General features: G+C 39.0%; 1 protein-coding gene across 22 annotated transcripts in view; it reads right to left on the bottom strand.

Moving 5' to 3' along the window:
- Positions 1-17,331, bottom strand: part of LOC131097122 (trypsin-like) — a 63,172-nt gene that overhangs the window by 8,626 nt on the left and 37,215 nt on the right. For 14 of the 22 annotated variants that reach the window (XM_058018227.1, XM_058018224.1, XM_058018225.1 and 11 more), the window contains one exon: positions 9,831-10,998. The exons of 5 other annotated variants lie outside the window; for them this stretch is intronic. The gene's annotated coding sequence lies outside the window, so the exon portion shown is untranslated. Of the gene's footprint in view, positions 1-64; positions 3,758-9,830; positions 10,999-17,331 lie in introns of those variants that run through there. 3 more of the 22 variants (XM_058018222.1, XM_058018231.1, XM_058018232.1) reach the window with 3 other exon arrangements.

The raw sequence follows: 17,331 nt of genomic DNA, 5'->3' as shown, positions 1-17,331 counted from the left end.
TATTCTCATATTAAAAACATAGTGCTGCACCAAATACTAAGAAGAAAATTAACTCTATGCCAACCAAATTAAGAACAGCCATCTCCTCCATCTCCTCCTTCATCTTCTCGTAATCTTCCAACATTTTCTTCCATTGCCTCCTCCTTCCTTTCTGCTGCCCCCTTCTTCCACTTCCTTATTCTATTCTACCTCTTCTGTCTCCTCCTCCTTTTCTTGTTACATCACCTTCTTCTACCATTTTCATCCTCTGCTTTCTGCTGTGGCCTTCTCCTCACACTGCCTTCCTCCATTGCCTCCTGCTTTTTCTAACAAGCTCTTCCATCAAGTCTTCCTTCTCTTTTTTTGCTGCAGTCTTCTGAGACTTTATTCCACCACCTTCTCCATTCCCTCTGCCTTCTTTTCCTCTGCCATCTTCTTTTGTCACCTGCACCATCACATCCTCCTTTTCTTCCACCACATTTTTGTGATGTCTCCTTCCATCAATTACCTCGTCACATTCTTCATCACTTCCTTCATGCCTAATTTCAGCACCTTCTTCCATTTCCTTCTTTCACATCCTCCTTTTCTTCTTCCATCACATACTTCTGCTGCATTCTGCTGCATTCTGTCTGCCCTCTCTTCCTTCATTGCCTTTTTCCACCACTGCCATTGCCTCCTCCTCCACTTCTTCTGCCACATTTTTCCTTCACTTCCTATGTTATCTCTTGCTTCTTCTTCCATTGCCTTCTTCACCATTGTCTTCTACTGCCTCCTCAGTTGTTTCTTCCTTCTTTACTTTCACAGCCTCCTCCTCCTCCTCCTCCTTCACTGTCTTCTTCCATAGCCTCCCTTTTCTCTTCTTCCAATGTCTTCTGCCACCTTCCTTCATAGCCTTGTCTGTAGCCTTCTCCTTCTCCTCTTACAACATTTCTTCTTTGCCTCCTCCATTTCCTTCTTCTTTATTCTGTGGTTTTCTTCCTCTGCCTTTTTTGTTCCCTCCACCATTGCCTCCTCCTCCTATTTTTCTGCCTGCTTCTGTTGCCTTCATCTGCCACAGCCACCTTCCAACGCAAATGCCTTCCTTCTGCCACCTCCACCTTCTTCTGTCTTCTTCCACCACCATTTTTGATGCCTCCTTCCACCGCTGCTGCCTTCATGCGCCGCCTGTCTCTGCTGTCTTCCTCCACTGCTTTCTGCTGCCACCAGCTCCTGTCAGTGCAGTCTGCTGTCACATTTCATCACTGCCTCCTGTTGCTGCCTTCTGCCACCTCCCACTGCTGCCACCTTCCACTGCTGAATTAATCAGCCACTGCCTCCATATGCCAAAGCTGCCTCCTGTCTCACTGCCTTTACACTGCGTTTCACCACCACACCATTCCATGGCTTCCACCCTTTAGCCACTGTATACCTCCACCTTTGGCCTCTGCCACCTTCCACTGCCTCCACCTTCTCTTATTCACCACCTTCTTCCAGCTTCTTTTGTCACCTACTCCGTCATCTCATTCCCCATCTCCTTCTCTTCCACCACCTTCTTCTGCCTCCTTTCTTACATCACTTCCTCTGTCACCTCCTCCTTCTCTGCTTCTGCTGCAGCCCTTTGCAACTTCTTTTGTCACCTTCTCCATTGCCTCCTCCTTCTGCTCCTCTATGGCCTTCTGCTACCCACTGCCACTCCTTGCTTCTGCCAGCTCTTCCACCATTTCCTACTTTTCTTCTATATTTCCAAGACATCCTAGTGAAGCTGTAATTGGCAAGCCAAATAATCGTAACTGTAGTTGTTAATGACTGTATAGGAATGTCTCTATCAGCTCATTGGCAAATGATTACACTGGAAAATTTGTATTTTTAATTATGCCTATGAGAGAAGTGTGGCATTTTAACAGCATAAAGAAATAGGTTTGTTCCCTAGAATATTGCTCAGTGGTACATGTCTTAACTCTGCCTCTGACAGTAATCTTGTACTATTCCACTGATCCTTGAGTAAATAACATTACCTTTCTGTCTATTCATCTTCCTGCCTTCTTTGTGTGTCTTAGCTATACATACTGAAGATCTTAAGACAGGGACACTTTACACTAGTTATTTTCATTTTGCCCAGCATGAAAGAAATACAGTGGGACGTTTGTAGCAAAAAGTGGTATTGAAGTGTCATATCCAGCTTAAATGTCTGTGTACTTTGTGCTCTTTGACAATCAAGAGATGATTTCATAGAATCAAAGAATACTTTTTACCTGAAGGAGCATCCACAGGGTGGAGGTCTGTGGTCCAACCTCCAACTTAAAGCAATTCCAGTTTGTACCCTAGAAGAGGTTGCTTAGGGACTTACCCATCTGAGAATTGGAAACCTGCAAGGAGGGAGGTTCTACAATCTTTCTGGGCATTCTCTTTTCTGGCACAGTAGGACCCTCAAGGGCAAATTCTTTTCCTTTTATTCCTGCATTCCCTAACCATTCCAACTTGTCATTATGGCATGGAGTCTATTTCCTACATCTGCCTTTTTTGATAGTGAAAAGTTGTAATTACACCTCCCCTAGACCCACCTGCCCTTAGCTTTCTTCTCTCCAAGCAAAGAATAGCAAGTCTCTCATTTTTTCTTGTATGTCACATGCCACCTAATCATCTTGGACACTAATCAACATGTTGGCCATCTGCTGGAAATTCTCAGGTATTTAACACTACTTTTGCATGGAGGGGAAGGTGTGAACAAAATTGGACTTTATTCATCCCTTTACAATAGTCAGCTCTCCATAAGGAGCAGAAGGGGTTTGTCATCAAAGTCAGTAACACAGATCATGCAGAAAATGGGCAAAAATGCTTTTTGCTAATGACATAGTAGATGTACTATCAACCTAGTAATGATAAAGAGTCTATGATCCATCTTGCCCTTAATTATTGAAGGGACAGATAATTTTTTCACTAGTTTTACATGCTGCAAAAGAAATTTAACTATTTTTTTCCTAGCCTAGGAAGCAGAGTAAGAATAATTTTGCATTTTCCCCAGAAATTTAAATTTTTATAGAGTGCCAGTGTCCTGGAACACGTGATGTTTTTATCTACAAATAATAATTGCAGCATCTCAGCATACTAGATTATTTCTGTAGTGTGTGCTTGCTGACCAGTAACACTGGTGTTTGAAATCCATGAGAGAACAGGCAGGTCCAAGTTCCAATTCTTAACAGCTGTGCAATCATTTTCATTAGCCAATAAGACAAGAGTCAAATAATTTATTAGAGTCTGTTGTTGCTGCAGCTCACATACAAAGCGAAATCATTCTATGAGATGCTCATCAAGTAACATGTCCAGGAGATTTTCATTGAAACACATTCCGTTGATTTAAAAATCCATCCTCTTGAGAGGAGCACCAGCATCTGAACTGGGAGGAGCACATGTGCTTTTTCCCTGCAGGTGCTTCAGGGGAACCTCTGTCTCTGAAGGATAATGTAAGTGAGCCACCAGCTCACTTATGGCATGCGAAAACTAGAGCTTTCAGAAAATGGTGGCCTGAAAATATGGTTCTTGACTGAAATCAAGAACCAAATCAATTCCAGTGAAACACAACACAAAATCATAAAATTACAGAAGCGTACAATCACAGAATGTTAAGGGTTTGGAATGGACCTTAAAGACCATGTAGTCCCAACCCCTTTTTGTCCCCCACCACATCTTTGGGTCACTAGTTTAGCACTTTAGCCCTCATGGTGCTCACTCAGCCTCTTCTTATGTCCATGACTGATCCCTCCTCATTAGCCAGTTGTCTTGCTTTAGACCAGCAAATGAACGTGGTATTGAAATGTTCTGGGTTTCAAGACAATTTAAAGGTGAAAGGTTTTGTGGACCTTACACTTAGCATTGGTGTCTCAGTTTCAGCAAAGCTATAACATGTCATTTTACAGTTGTAGAGATAGAGGGAACTCTTCAAATGCAGCTGGTAATTTATTACAGTGTATAAATCTGCAGAGAGATTAGGATGATTTCCAGCAGGACAAATTTCCTAAGTTTTTAATTAATTCAGAAAACTGTTCTGGATTTGTGAGGCCTTGTCACTATTTTCTTCCCCCTGCCCAAATGTTTTATTAACTTTCGAAGGACTATGAATTAAAACTCAGACAATTGCTTTCTACTTACTATATATTATATGAGGTGTTACTAGTATGACACTCAAGAAAATTCTTTCAGGAGTAAGGCTAATCAAGAGCAGAAATCTCACTTTAAAGATTACCAAAATCACAGAGTCTGGAGTCAGCCAGGATTCCCCAGCAAGGTTCCTCTCGTGTCAGGGAAATCTCATGCAATGAAGCTCTTGCAGAGAATTCATTTAAAGTAAGCAAGTAGCTATTTTATACCTTTTTAGTGTAGATACATAAGTAGGCATAGGGTATCAGTGCCTGGCAAAGTTGTTGCTGACTCCTTTTTTTCTGCAAGTCAGTTCTTTATCACAGTTTCTTTGTCCTGCATCCACCAGTTTGTTTGGTGGGTTTTTGGGAATTTTTTTTCATTTGTTTGTTTGTTTTGGTTTTGTTCGGTTTGGTTTGGTTTTTATTTGGGGTGGTTTTTTGTTGTTGTTGTTGCTTGGGGTTTTTTTTGTTTGTTTGTTTTTCCTGAGAGGAAGATGCTCTTATTTATAAGACTGTTCCCAAGAGAACTCTGTCACTGCAGCAGACATGTTTGCAGTGAAATAGATGATATATTTGCTAAAATACTCTTTGCTGTGGAGAACTTTTGCTATTGTTACATATCATTCTTCACTGCAGTGGCTGAAAATGATGATTGATGCCATCCATCTCCTGTACAGCACAAGTTAACATTTTCAATAATGAGTTGGGCAGATGGACAAAGTCCACCCTCAGCAATTTTGCAGATGATATAAAACTGGGAGGACTGATTGATACACCTGTTGAGAGAAAGGGAACATCCTGTACATGGGAAAGAATAACCTCATGTACCAAAGTTGGAAAGCAGCTTTGCAAAAAAAAAAATGGGATGTAGGAGTCCTCAAGGAGAGGTTGAAGATGAGTCAGCATGCCCTTGCAGCAAATAAGTCCAAAGCATTTCTGACTGCACTAAGAAAAGTATTCCCAGATCAAGGAAGTCATTACCCCTATTATGCATCAGGAAGATCACATCTGAGATATGTATTCAGTTCTGGACTCCCCAGCACAAGAATTATAGGGACATGCTGGAGCAAGTCCAGCAAAGGGCCACTAAGATCATGAAGGGGCTGGGGCACGTTACATAAGAGGAGAGGCTGAGAGATCTGGGTTTATTTAGCCTTAAAAAGAAGGTTCAGGAAGAACCTTATTGATGGGTATAAATGTGTGAATAAAGAAAACAGTATCAGCTATTCTCCATTCTGTAAGAGGCATAAATTCAATTCCAGAAAATTCTGTTTAAAAATAATCCCCCTAATTTTTTACTGTAAGGGTAGTCAAGCACAGGAACAGGTTACCCAGCTATGTTGTACAGCCCTTGAATATCTTTGGATATTTAATATCTTTGGAGATGTTTCAAACCTGATTGAATACTGAGCAAGCTGCTCTAGCTGACTAGTATTCAAGAGCAGAGGTCAGCCTAGACAATCTCCAGAGATTCCTTCCAACCTCAAGATATTCACTGTGATTCCATAAATGGAATCTCAAAGCTGAAGAGTCTTAAATATTCTTTTAATTTTTGAGATGTTTGCATAAATAAATTATAATTTCTAAATTGACTCTCACACACACGGGAAAGAGGAAGATATGTTTTGCTGTACCAAATAAGTTGACTCTTTGTACCTGCACTACGTTTCAACTTTCCTTTTGGAAGTTACTGATGCTGCCTGCAGTGCACTGAATTAAGATACATTAAAAACAATAAAATTGTTCCCTTAAACTGTATAGGTTTATGATTGAGGTTCTGCACTCCTAGCCCTCTTAATAAATTGGAAGAAGGCAATCCTAGTCCTAGTCTCGTAGGAATAGTTATATTACCTGCTGAAGCTACCAGGAATATACATTCCATTTTCGGACTTAAAGTCAACTAGGAGAGATTTTATGTGCCATTTTAGCTGCAAGACTGTAACTTCTGTCACCACTAGTTCTATAAAAATGACACAGACCACTGCAAAGTAAAAACTTCACTTTTCCTTGACCCTGCAGACGTACAAACTGTCCTCAAATTCTGGAATCTATGCCTATCTAAGCCCAGACTACTTCAAGTGATAGGTTCCCCTCAAATCATAATGCCAATTTACTTTTTACTTTCTCTTGAAGAAGCTAAACAGAAGAGACAGCTAGGTCTGTAATGGTCCTTCTGAAATGTCTGAGCTTGTGTAAATTAAATGCTTTAAAAGACACAACCTATTATACAAATCCCACTTAACAACCATTAAAGCTAAATTAATTCTAAGCAGGAAAAAGAATTATCCTGTGGGCCACCATTCATTCACTAAGCAGCTCTCTCTTTCTTCACCTCTCTGTTTCTCTTCTGCATTTTTCCCTCTTTAATCTTGTTAAAATGCCTGAGGAAAATAAAAACAGTTGAAAGTGTTTGTAGTTCCTACAGAGAACAGAGCTGTGAAGAATCCATCTCACTGCTTCCTGAAGCCAGTGTGTAGGAAACCAGGAAGGGTTTGAAGGAAAGATTCTGTGGGAATAGATATGAAAATCCTACCTCAACCATTCTGATCTTTGCTATTCCATATTTTTTTTCAGAGTCTCTTCGAAAAGTCTCTTTGGGCAGTTCACTATTGAACTACTGAAAAGAGTCTCTCAACATAAAATTCTTTTCATTGCAGAGGCAAAGCGAGCCAGAGAAGTGTTTGGCATGGGCTTTCAGAATCTGGAATGCTACCAGTAAGCACTGCACAGTTGACAGCTTTATGATGATATAATTGCTAAATGATAATGGCTTCAACAGCTGTGTCACAGACCAAATGTTTTACACAATCTCATTCAGGTCACATTTATCTTAGTCCACACAATTCCAAGACTCAGAGTCTGTTTATGAGATTATTTCAAGCTCCATGACTTGGTTAACACGAGCACAGTGAAGGTTGTTCACTATACCTAAATGATTAAGGGATTGGAGCTCCCCTGCATCCACTGAACTTAGTGAAAAGTAAATCCTTCCCCTCTGGGATGCGTCTCATGATCTGCACCCCAAAGGGGAAGGATTTACTGTAAGGAGAGTATCCCATTCACAAAGTCTGGTTGATACATAGTCTTACAGACACAGACTACTACTACTATGTAATTCTGCTATGAATTTCACTGAAAAAAGGATTGACACAGTTTTTGACATTTTCCCCTGTTCTCCAAAGGATAGTGTATTTTCTTAAATATTATAACAGTTTTAATTCAATGCAATTTCAGTCTTCAGGATAGGAGTAATCTTAAGGTATAAAAGCTCTATCAGCCCTAGCATGCATCCTGAGTTGCAAAGCTACTATTTAGAGCTAGTCTATATTCTCTACAGGCAAGTTGTAGATAACACTCTTAGAAGTCAGACGAAAAAGATGCAGAAAGGCAATGCTTTGACGCAAGCAGTTTGTGAAGGAGACAAAACTTCCATTTGCAATTCTGCAAGTGCAGGTCAGTTAACAGTGGAATCAAGCTCGAGGGTATTTATTATTCCTGTCTCTCTCTATTGCTATATTAAGAGCTAGTGCTCATGGGACTTGGAAATATCATTCTTATTGGACAGCACAATTCTTTACAGCTCTGAATTGATTTCAAGGTTCTATAATTGGGTTTATATGGTATTGTAACCCAACACGCCAGGCAGAACTTCTGTTATTTGAGGTCCATAGGAAGTAATTGGCAGGAAGGTGATACTTTAATCAGTTTGACCAACACATTAATGTCTTTGGAATAAAAATACTCTCTGGATCACATCCTGTGATTTCAGAGCTCTTTCTTATTTGAGTTGCTCTCACTGTTCAGACTTTCACATGATGTTATTCTAGCCTTTTTTTAACTAAGAGTGATAATTATTAAATATTTTATTGTGCAGCATACTGCAGCTTCAGGGCATACTGAAGGGCACTGCTGTGATGTTTTATTGCAGTTGACAATGAGCGTGGTAATGTTTTGGTGTGCTCGTCTCTGGAGTGTTCCCTTTACATTCTGTTACCCTACTTATTTCCCCATTCCTGGATGCTAAAATGGATCTCTTTGTAACTGCAAACAAAACAAAATTTTAATCATGTGAGGCATTCTGAATGCTCTCCGAGTAGGATGGTGTTTTACTGATATAGAAACTCATGTGGCTTCCTGCACAGCTGGGTATAAGTGGTCAAAAATTATCTTGGCTTGCCTGTACTCTTGGCAGGACATGAAACAAAATCTGCTCCCAAAACCATTTATACATGTTAACATAGGACTGAGCCTGATCACAGAAACTTAGTCTCAAGGCTGCAAAAACCTTCTGATTCAGAGGCAGTCCATAGCAAGAGAGGACTTAACTCAAAACCATCTAATTAAGAAAAGTTTTTCTTGCGATTCAATTTTTATTTTAAAGCAACTTATTTTGCATAATTGTATTTCCACCTCTCCCAGTAAAATGCATCTGCGTGGCAAAGTGCATGGCCAATGAGTTTTTGGTATAACTTGCCACTTAGCCCCAGAGCTTGTTATTAGTAGTCACAGGCAGAGCATGCTTAGATAGGTAGTTTGCCATGACTTGCATTCATAGCATGTATTTTACATTTGTCAAACTCAGAACAAAAATTGGCCAAGTAAACAGAGCCCTTTACTGTAACTACTGCACATTATCCAGCTTTTGTCAGGAGTCAGTTCATACTATGTCGAGTCTCTATATGCGCCTACTGAATATTTATAAATATTCTTAAAAAACGGCTTTCCTTTCTCTTTGCTCAGTTTTCTGCTAGTTTTTTACTGCATTTCCTTTTTCTCTTTCTCAGAACAAGCTCTTTGATCTTTCACATGGTGACTCAATGACTTCCTAAGGCTTTAAACAAGATGGACTCATTCAGAGAATTCACAGAAACCTGAGACTTATAAAATTATTCATATGTACTGATTTATGCTATTAAGCCATTAGAAACTTTTGCTGCAAGCTAGCCCCAGAGAGGAATGAGTTCAAGAACCCAAGAAAATCTTTGCTTTGGCTTTTCCTCAGTTAGCTATCTGAAAGTCATTAAATCTTATAAGCATGCCACACATGTGCTCTGTGTACCTTCTGAATTGTCTGGCTGACAAAGACAAGTAAAACAGGGCTAAAGACCTTGGAAGTAAACATCAAATAAGATTTCTATTTCTCCTGTAATTGATGTTACTTAAGAATCATTCTGTTGATGCCGTTGGTTTCCACAACAAATGGAGAATTTGGCTTCCCTTGGACAAATATAGAGAAGTTGAATTGGACCAAATAGAAGCAAAATCAAAGCCCATTGCATGTTAGCTCAGTTTTTCAGAGCTCAGGTATGCCTGGTGTCTTTTTCAGATCTCAAAGGAGAAATTTTCATGGATTTCCCCAGTTATGGAAGGTATTTTTTCACAAGCCCACATCATTTTAAAAAAACAATAATTCTCACTTTAATTTGAAAAACTAGAATAAAATAAAACAACCTATTATGTCTCTCAGTCTGAGGATTCTGTCAAGAGGATCTGACAGTCAGACAGATAGGATTATTAAATCTCTTCCCTTCGCTGACTATACTGTTTTTAGTTCAGGTCAGCAGTCTGGTCAAGCTGATGTTAATGCCAGTGCAGAACACAAACATTGATAGTGAATGGAGAATTTCTTTTCGTGTTTCATTACTTTTAAATCATGAAAAGATTACAAAGACAATATCCATGTTTACAAAAACAGACCATGTTCCTCAGAGCCAATGTGCTTACATATTCACATACCTGCTCACAGGTGAGTAAATGTGCACAGCTGCAGCTCTTGTAGGGAGTGGTCAGAGACATCATGTCTCAGGAAACAAAATTGGCTCTGTCAAGGCACAAGATTTGCAGCCAACAGTGACCAGCAGAAACAGACTTTAACTATGAAGAACAAAACAAACCACCCCAAACACCCCAAACCACCAAACCAAAACATTAAGGGTTACAGGATTTCTAAATTTGTTTCCTTAACAAGCAGTGGCTTTGATTAACACATGTATAGGGTTTAAGAAACAGAAACTACAAAAGAGTTAAAAGCCCATGTGTTTCTGGATGAAAGTCATCTTTAATCCAGGATGAGAGAAAAGTTGCAGGGCAGCTTTCCCTTTGAGAAAGTAATTCTGTAGCTGTTTAATCTGAGGCTTCTTGCATCTCCTTCTGAAGCACCAGGTACTGGCCTCAGGGCCAGTGTACTACTTCTGTGTTATCCTTAGCATGTAATGAACTCTTTCTGGTTGGCTGTAGGTTTGAAAAGAAGTGGAAGAAACATGCATTTTCTTCCTTTACCATCCTAATTTCAGCAAAAATATACTGTCTTAACTGACACCTTAGGTGTCAAAGTATGAATTAAAGGCAAATAAAGGCCAAGCATATTTTGCTGCAGAATTGCATTTATTCTTGCCACATTTATATGGACATCCCATGTTCAATTTGCAGTGAAGGAAAACCATCATGTTCTGCTTCAAATCCATTAACCCAGGGGATGCTTAGAAAACACCTGTACTTTGATCCTCTTCAAAGCTCCAGACATCACTGCTAGGAATATTTTATGACTTCCAGAACTCAGTGCTCTCTAGCATTGGCAGTTTGCAATTGCCTGGCCACATGAGATTAAAGGCATTCATCAGAAACAAAAGGATCATTTCGTGCCTTAGGTTCTCTTGGCAAGCGAAACAGAGACCTCACTTAAAATTAATTTTAAGCACGTCACTAATGGGATGTTCTCCTGGTAGCTTCAATATTTGTTTTCTTAATAGCTGCTTTCTGGAGCCAAGAGAACCATCGTACTTTTTATGCAGGGTTGTGCATTGAGGAGACTGCGCCTCCATGTCTTTGGCAAAGTATGTTTCCCCATGTGCATTGATGTAGCTCTTTATTCCCTGCTGCTGCTTCCTTCATTCAGGATGGTATGCTTAAAAACAAAACTTTGAGAACAGCTGTTAACTCCCTTTAATCCCTGCAGCATTTCAACTAGACAGAAAGTGCCACGTGACTGATTCCCACACCCCCCTTGTGCTTTACTTCAGAAAAATCAGGAAAGAATAGTACTGTACCCCCACACTCCACTTCCTTTTTGTCTGGTAGCATTTCCCTTTTACTCAACAGGGTAAAAGAGAGATGCACAGCAAGCAGGAAGATTTTTGCCACAAGCTCATGTGAAAAAAGTCTAAAAAGTCCCCAGGCTTAATTTTTTGCCTTGCTTGATTGCTCCTTATAGCTCAGCAGAAACCTGAAGCCAGCCCTGACTTCCAAGACCTGGGGGCTGACTATTACTTTTTATGCTTGGGCAATTCCTAATCAGGGCAGAGTGAGGTGCAAAGAGACAGGGGATCAGAGAAAGCATTTTAATGAAACACTGAAGCATTTATAAAATACTGGCATTGATAAAATTCAGTTTACAGCAATGGGTTCCAAAAAGAAACAAAAGAAAGGAACAAGGAGTGACAGCATGGGTGTCCTATCGATATAAGAATGTTACATAGTCAGCATTGTTGAGAATCTGCTGTAGGCCTTAATTTTAATTTAGTATTGATTAACATTAGTAAATAATAAAATAGTAATAATAAATTATTAATACTAATTTATAAATTACTACTAATAAATTATTGTTACTCATTACTAATTTTATAATAATTAATTTAGACTGCAGGCTTAAATTAATATAGAGTATTTATTATTTTTGTGGTAGTTCTAGCGATTGTTCCTTAGCAGGAGTGTTCCAAACAACCAAAATTAAAACACAGGCTTGTATGAACAAATGTCCACCAACAACTGCTCTGGTGCAGTGCATGAAAGAGCTGGTGCCCAAATGCAGCTGTGCAGAATGCTGTGATTCACAAATGTATGTTTGTTACATGAATATGATTATGAGAATGTGATGAAAGACCAAAAGAGGAGTTTATTTGAGAAGAAAAAGAAGGAACAATAAAGAAGCCTTTAAATAAATTGAGTGCTATAAATCTTGCATTGTATTTCCTCTCTGATCACTTGCTTGTTTGATCTAGTGCCACCACCAAAATTCAGGGTTCCTCATTTTATTCACCTGTAAAAATTTTATTTGTAAAAAATATAATATTGTGTGCACATTGTGGTGCTCTTTTATTGCTTAAGCTTGCAGCAAACCTGGCTAGCCAGACCAACAAGGTTGCAGTCTACTCATACCATAAGTACTGTCAAATTTTTGTTTCTAATCTTTCCTTTTCCAGAGATCTTTATATACATGACTCCTAATAGGCAGAGGCATAATAAACGTTTATTGCATTGTTTTCTTTTGGAGAGCATAGTTTGATTACACTGAATTCATATTTTGCAACAATTGAAATACACCGAATATAGGTCTGAATATATATTATTCTAATGTAACTTCTTGAAGGTCTAGTGACTGAAAGGCGGCTGTCATAAAGCCATATAACTGATATTTTCCACCAATAATTGCCTAGCTTTTTTTACTACCTTTATGTACTTCAGTTGCTTAAAAATCTTTTTATGTAACTTTATTGATGCTGATATGTCTTCATTATACTTTGATGTCAATGCCTATGTTTTGGTATTCCTGCCTATTGAGTATTCATTCCTTGACCCAAAAAAGTTGTAATATTATCACTTAAAAAGTGAGTTAGAGTCAGCTGCCATAAATCCTCAGAATATTTGTGGTCCTCAGGATGTGAGCGCAATCAATCAGCAGTTCCAGCCAGCAGACTTTAATGAATCATATGCTTTGGTCTACTTTTGGTGGTTGTATAAGATACATTAATCAACAATCCATGCATGTTTAGAAAATACTAGAATCAGCCAGCCTTTGCTTTGAGATTTTAATATTTTGCATTGCTTTGATGATTACAACATCATTTGGTGTAGAGGGTGGTTTGCTCATCATGGTCTGATGATTTGCTTATGATTTAATCAAGCACTAAATTCAGAGGGGAATGTGACTGCATCTGGCTTCCCTTACTATTTTTAAAGACATGGGGGGCAGTCAGTATTCCAGGAACATGACAGCTTTGCAATCATAGTGCTTACATTTAAGGTTTTTGTAAAGAGGTTCATTATGTGAAGTGTTTGTGCTAAGGATGATTATGAAATCAGTGCTGAATAAGGGACTGGCGTTCCCATTTATGAAGTCTTAATGGAACCCTGGACCACTCTTGCATTGCCCACCACAGCAGAGTATCAAGAGAGTGGCAAGGGGGTTTTCTGAAAAATTTCATATGCCCTTTGACGAGCTGGTAGTGCAAGATGTCTGCTCAGAGGAGAATAATTTCAGTGACTACTGTCGGAGAGGAAGGCACCCTGGCCTGACTGATATAGAAAGAAATGTTCTTTAAGATCCTACAAGAACTTACAATATCAGTATACAAGTTTAAAAAACCTCTTCAAAGGATTGGGAAAGGGGTTCTTTTGTGTTTGCATGAAATTTAAGAGTAATATGAGATTGTTTACAAAAAAAAAAAAAGGTAATCTCTGCCTAAAGAGCTTTCTTTCACCATGTAAATGGTGAAAAAGAAATTCACTTTATAAGATTTTTGTTTAAAGGGTTTGGAACATAATGTTGGTTTTATGGCTGTTCATCACTTGTCAGTATACCTTGCAGGTTCCTTATTTATTATCCTCTTTAATACTTAATCTATGCCCAGTTTCCATTGCACATAGCAGCTAAAAGTTCAGACATCATAAATAATTTTTAAATTATCTCATTCCAGAAGTAATTCTCTAATTCTCACTACTTTGGCTTCACCCATCAAGTGTGATCTAACTAAAATTACTACCTTGTCAAGATAAGAAAGACTGAACCATCCTTTCCTAATTCTCATGAACAAGCTGTGACATGTAAATTGTTACACATAATGCTCCTCTGACTGACATTAACATTCTCTGACAGAGTCTGTAGAAATGGATGGGCAGAATTTTAGTCATTTTATCTCATGATCTAGCATATTGTCTTAAAATATAGGTTAAAATGGAATTTTGCTGTGATGCCAGACCACCGACATGAGTGTCTGAGGCTCATATCCATCCTGGTTACTCTAAAATCACTACCTACTGTGGTGCAAGGTAGTGGGAATTTATAAATATGTGGGAATTTATAAAATTAGACAGTTTTCCAAAACTCTCTAATTTTTTGTATATCCACAGATCCCGGCAGCCTCATTATGTTGTATTATTGTAAGAGTCTTTCAGGTAGCAAATCTACTGTGATAAATGTCTATGTGAAAATGGGGATTTCTTGTTGAATGGACTTGTTCCCTGTGTATATTCCTTTCCTCCCTGTTTTTACTGAAACATCTCCTATTGCTGGTTTTTACCTCTATTTGTCTTTCAATGCCTGAAGAGAGCAACGAGAAGACTTGGAAAGAGTGATGAAATGCTTTCTTTCATGTTACCAGTCTTTTTGACCTAGTAGAAAATCACTTACTGCAGAAACTAAATAGAATTCCCTGGGAGTTGTTACAAGAGCAGGACCAAGGTAGTACATTTGTAAAGGAAGAAAGGGAATTTGTCACTTTTTGTACCTTACTAGCATTAGTAGGTGCACATGCTGAAGCCTCAGGCCACAAGTTGTAAACTTCTTCCTAAATATGCTGAGATTTTTATGTGCTTAGATAAAGGGATGCTCCACAGCTAGTTCACGGTGGAAGACAAGGAAGCAAGGAAGGTCACTACCTCCATCAGCAGAGGCTGCAGCCTTAGAGACAGGAGGAAAAATAGTCTGCCTAGAGACAGTGAAGACAACCAGCAGAGAACAAGAAGACCTCAGACCCTAATGCAAATATTGGACCAAACTGTCTCATGAGGGATGGGAAACTTAGTTTGTAACAGCATAGTTCCTATGGATTCCTTTGTTTGGAGTACTCAGCTTGAGCAAATCCTATTGTTGTACCACTCAAATATTAAATTATTTCTTCCTGGTATCAGACATTTGAGACTCTGCTGTGGGAAACCTATGGTGAAGACATTTCTTTAACACATTTACATAGATTCCAGTGAGCATCCTAATTTATTCTGTAGAATCTTTTTGCTTGTGGCAATAGAAAGGAAACTCAGTTTCACTCAGAGTCCAGATCGTATTTCAAGAAATGACACCTAAACTATAAGCTATTTTGACTATTCTTTCACCTAAAGCTTAATCTTGGTACTTGATAATTTTTTTTGCGCAATTAGAATACAACAAAGCTTTATGAAGGATGGTTCAATCAATCAATTCTTGTGAATATTGGTTAATGTATCATATTACCAATACATATAGCCCTTTACAGAGTCCAAGAGAGAAGTCTGTACCTTTGCAACCCATTCTGCTTGGCAATGGAAAAGCAAAAGAAGAACATTCCAGAAGTTCTTTCACAAGAATGACATGGGTTCGCAGAATCACAGAATGGGTCAGTTTGGAAGGTACAACAGTGAATAATCTGGTCAAAACCCCCTCCTTAAGCAGAGTCATCCTAGAGTACATGGCATAGGATTGCATCCAGATGGTTCTGGAATATCTCCAGCAAGGGAGATTCCACAGCTCTCTGAGCAATCAAGTGCTCAGTCACCTGCACGGCAAAGCAGTTCTTCCTCATATTCAGGTGGAATTTCCTTTGCAGACAGCTCATTCTTGGACACATCTAGTAGTGGAAATTACCCATTTTGTTCCTGCCCATACAAGCTTCTAATAAACAAAAAGAAGAGCAAAAGCTTTTTTTTTATTATTTTTGGTAGGGGTTTTTTTGTTTGTTTGTTTGTTTTTTGGTGGTGGTGGGGTTTTTTTTCTTATGTTTTGTTCTGACTTCATGATTCATGCCTGAAAACTTTCTAACATATGGTGAATTTTCTATACCTTGTGTGGTGAAAACAGTGCTCCATCTGTGAGAGAGCACAGGGAGAGTGCTGACAGGAAGTAGCTATCTGTTTACTGTCACTGTTGGCAGTGTAAATTATAAAGGTCTCTGAGCCCTGCAAGGAGCGTTTTTGCAGTTTGCTTAACTATGACCAACAAAAGAATGAAATACCAAATCAGCAGAACTAAAAAAAGAAAAAGAGCAATTTTGGCAAGTATTGCCACTACTGGAAACAGCCCTAAATTGCATCAAGGGAGGTTTAGATTGGATACCAGGGGAAAAAAAAAGCTTCATCAAAAGGGTTGTAAAGCACTGGAACAGACTTCCCATGGAAGTGGTGAAGTCACCACCACTGCAAGTGTTCAAAAAATGTGTGGATATGGCACTTGAGAACATGTTTTAATAGTCAACATGATGGTGGTGCTGGGCAGGACTTGATGGTCCCAAAGGTCTTTTCCAACCTTTATGGTTCTATGATTCTATGATTCTAAGAACCGTGATTTTGAACATGATAACTGACAAAATGAGGTGATTGCAGCATATGGGACAGCAGCAAGGAACAGCAGTCTTTTCCCTGTGATCTCTCTTCAGGGAAAACATCTTGTTTCTACCATGGTTTCTATGTAAGCTTGCCTCAGAACTGCTTCTGATAGGGAGCTGCAACATCACATGGTCAACACATCACAGAAGGTCAACAGTGGGCAGCTGGCAATTGTTAGTGTGTGATACTCAGCTTGGTGCACCCTCATAATTCAAAAAATGCTTGTGTGTTCTCAACTACCTCATCCTTGTTGGGTGAGCTGCTGTGTGAGGGTGGCAACAGGCTGACTCCAGAAAAACTCAGCTTTCTTGGCATCTTGGAGGCCTTCTAGTCAGTACTGGGAGTTGAATGTGTTGAGAAAAAGCAGTTATATTGCGTCAGTGAATTGTCTACAAGGAACTGCAGCTCGAGGCCAAGAATCCAGAATCCACTTTTCAATTTGATATGGAATACCACAAATCATACATGGAAAAACCCTAAACCATGAGGATTACTCCATTCCTCCATTCTTCAATGTTACAGCATTGTTCTCAGCAGTATACTTCCTATTATTGTTTTCAGTACTGCTGACCATTATTTATTGACTTGCAAGGATTTTAAGTATTAGATTAAATTGGCGTTCTTTACTCCTAACTGCCCAATCCCAAAGGCTGCTGATTGCAGCTATGCTCTTTTCTAATTCCTTTAAGTTATTCCTATGCTGTGGAGTGTTCAGCTTTATTATGTTATTAATTAAATGTTTCCAGTTACTCAGCAACACCACGGAAGTGTATGGCATTTAGTAAATGAATTCTTGTCCTGGTTTCATACGGGAAAGAGTTCATTTTCCTCTCAGCAGCTGGCACAGTGCTGTATTTTGGGTTTATACGAGAAAAACATTGACAAC

The sequence above is a fragment of the Melospiza georgiana genome, chromosome 2 (genome assembly GCF_028018845.1).
Source record: "Melospiza georgiana isolate bMelGeo1 chromosome 2, bMelGeo1.pri, whole genome shotgun sequence".
Lineage (NCBI taxonomy): Eukaryota > Metazoa > Chordata > Aves > Passeriformes > Passerellidae > Melospiza > Melospiza georgiana.
The sequence above is the reverse complement of the archived record's forward strand: the minus strand, read 5'-3'. Positions and strand labels throughout refer to the sequence as shown.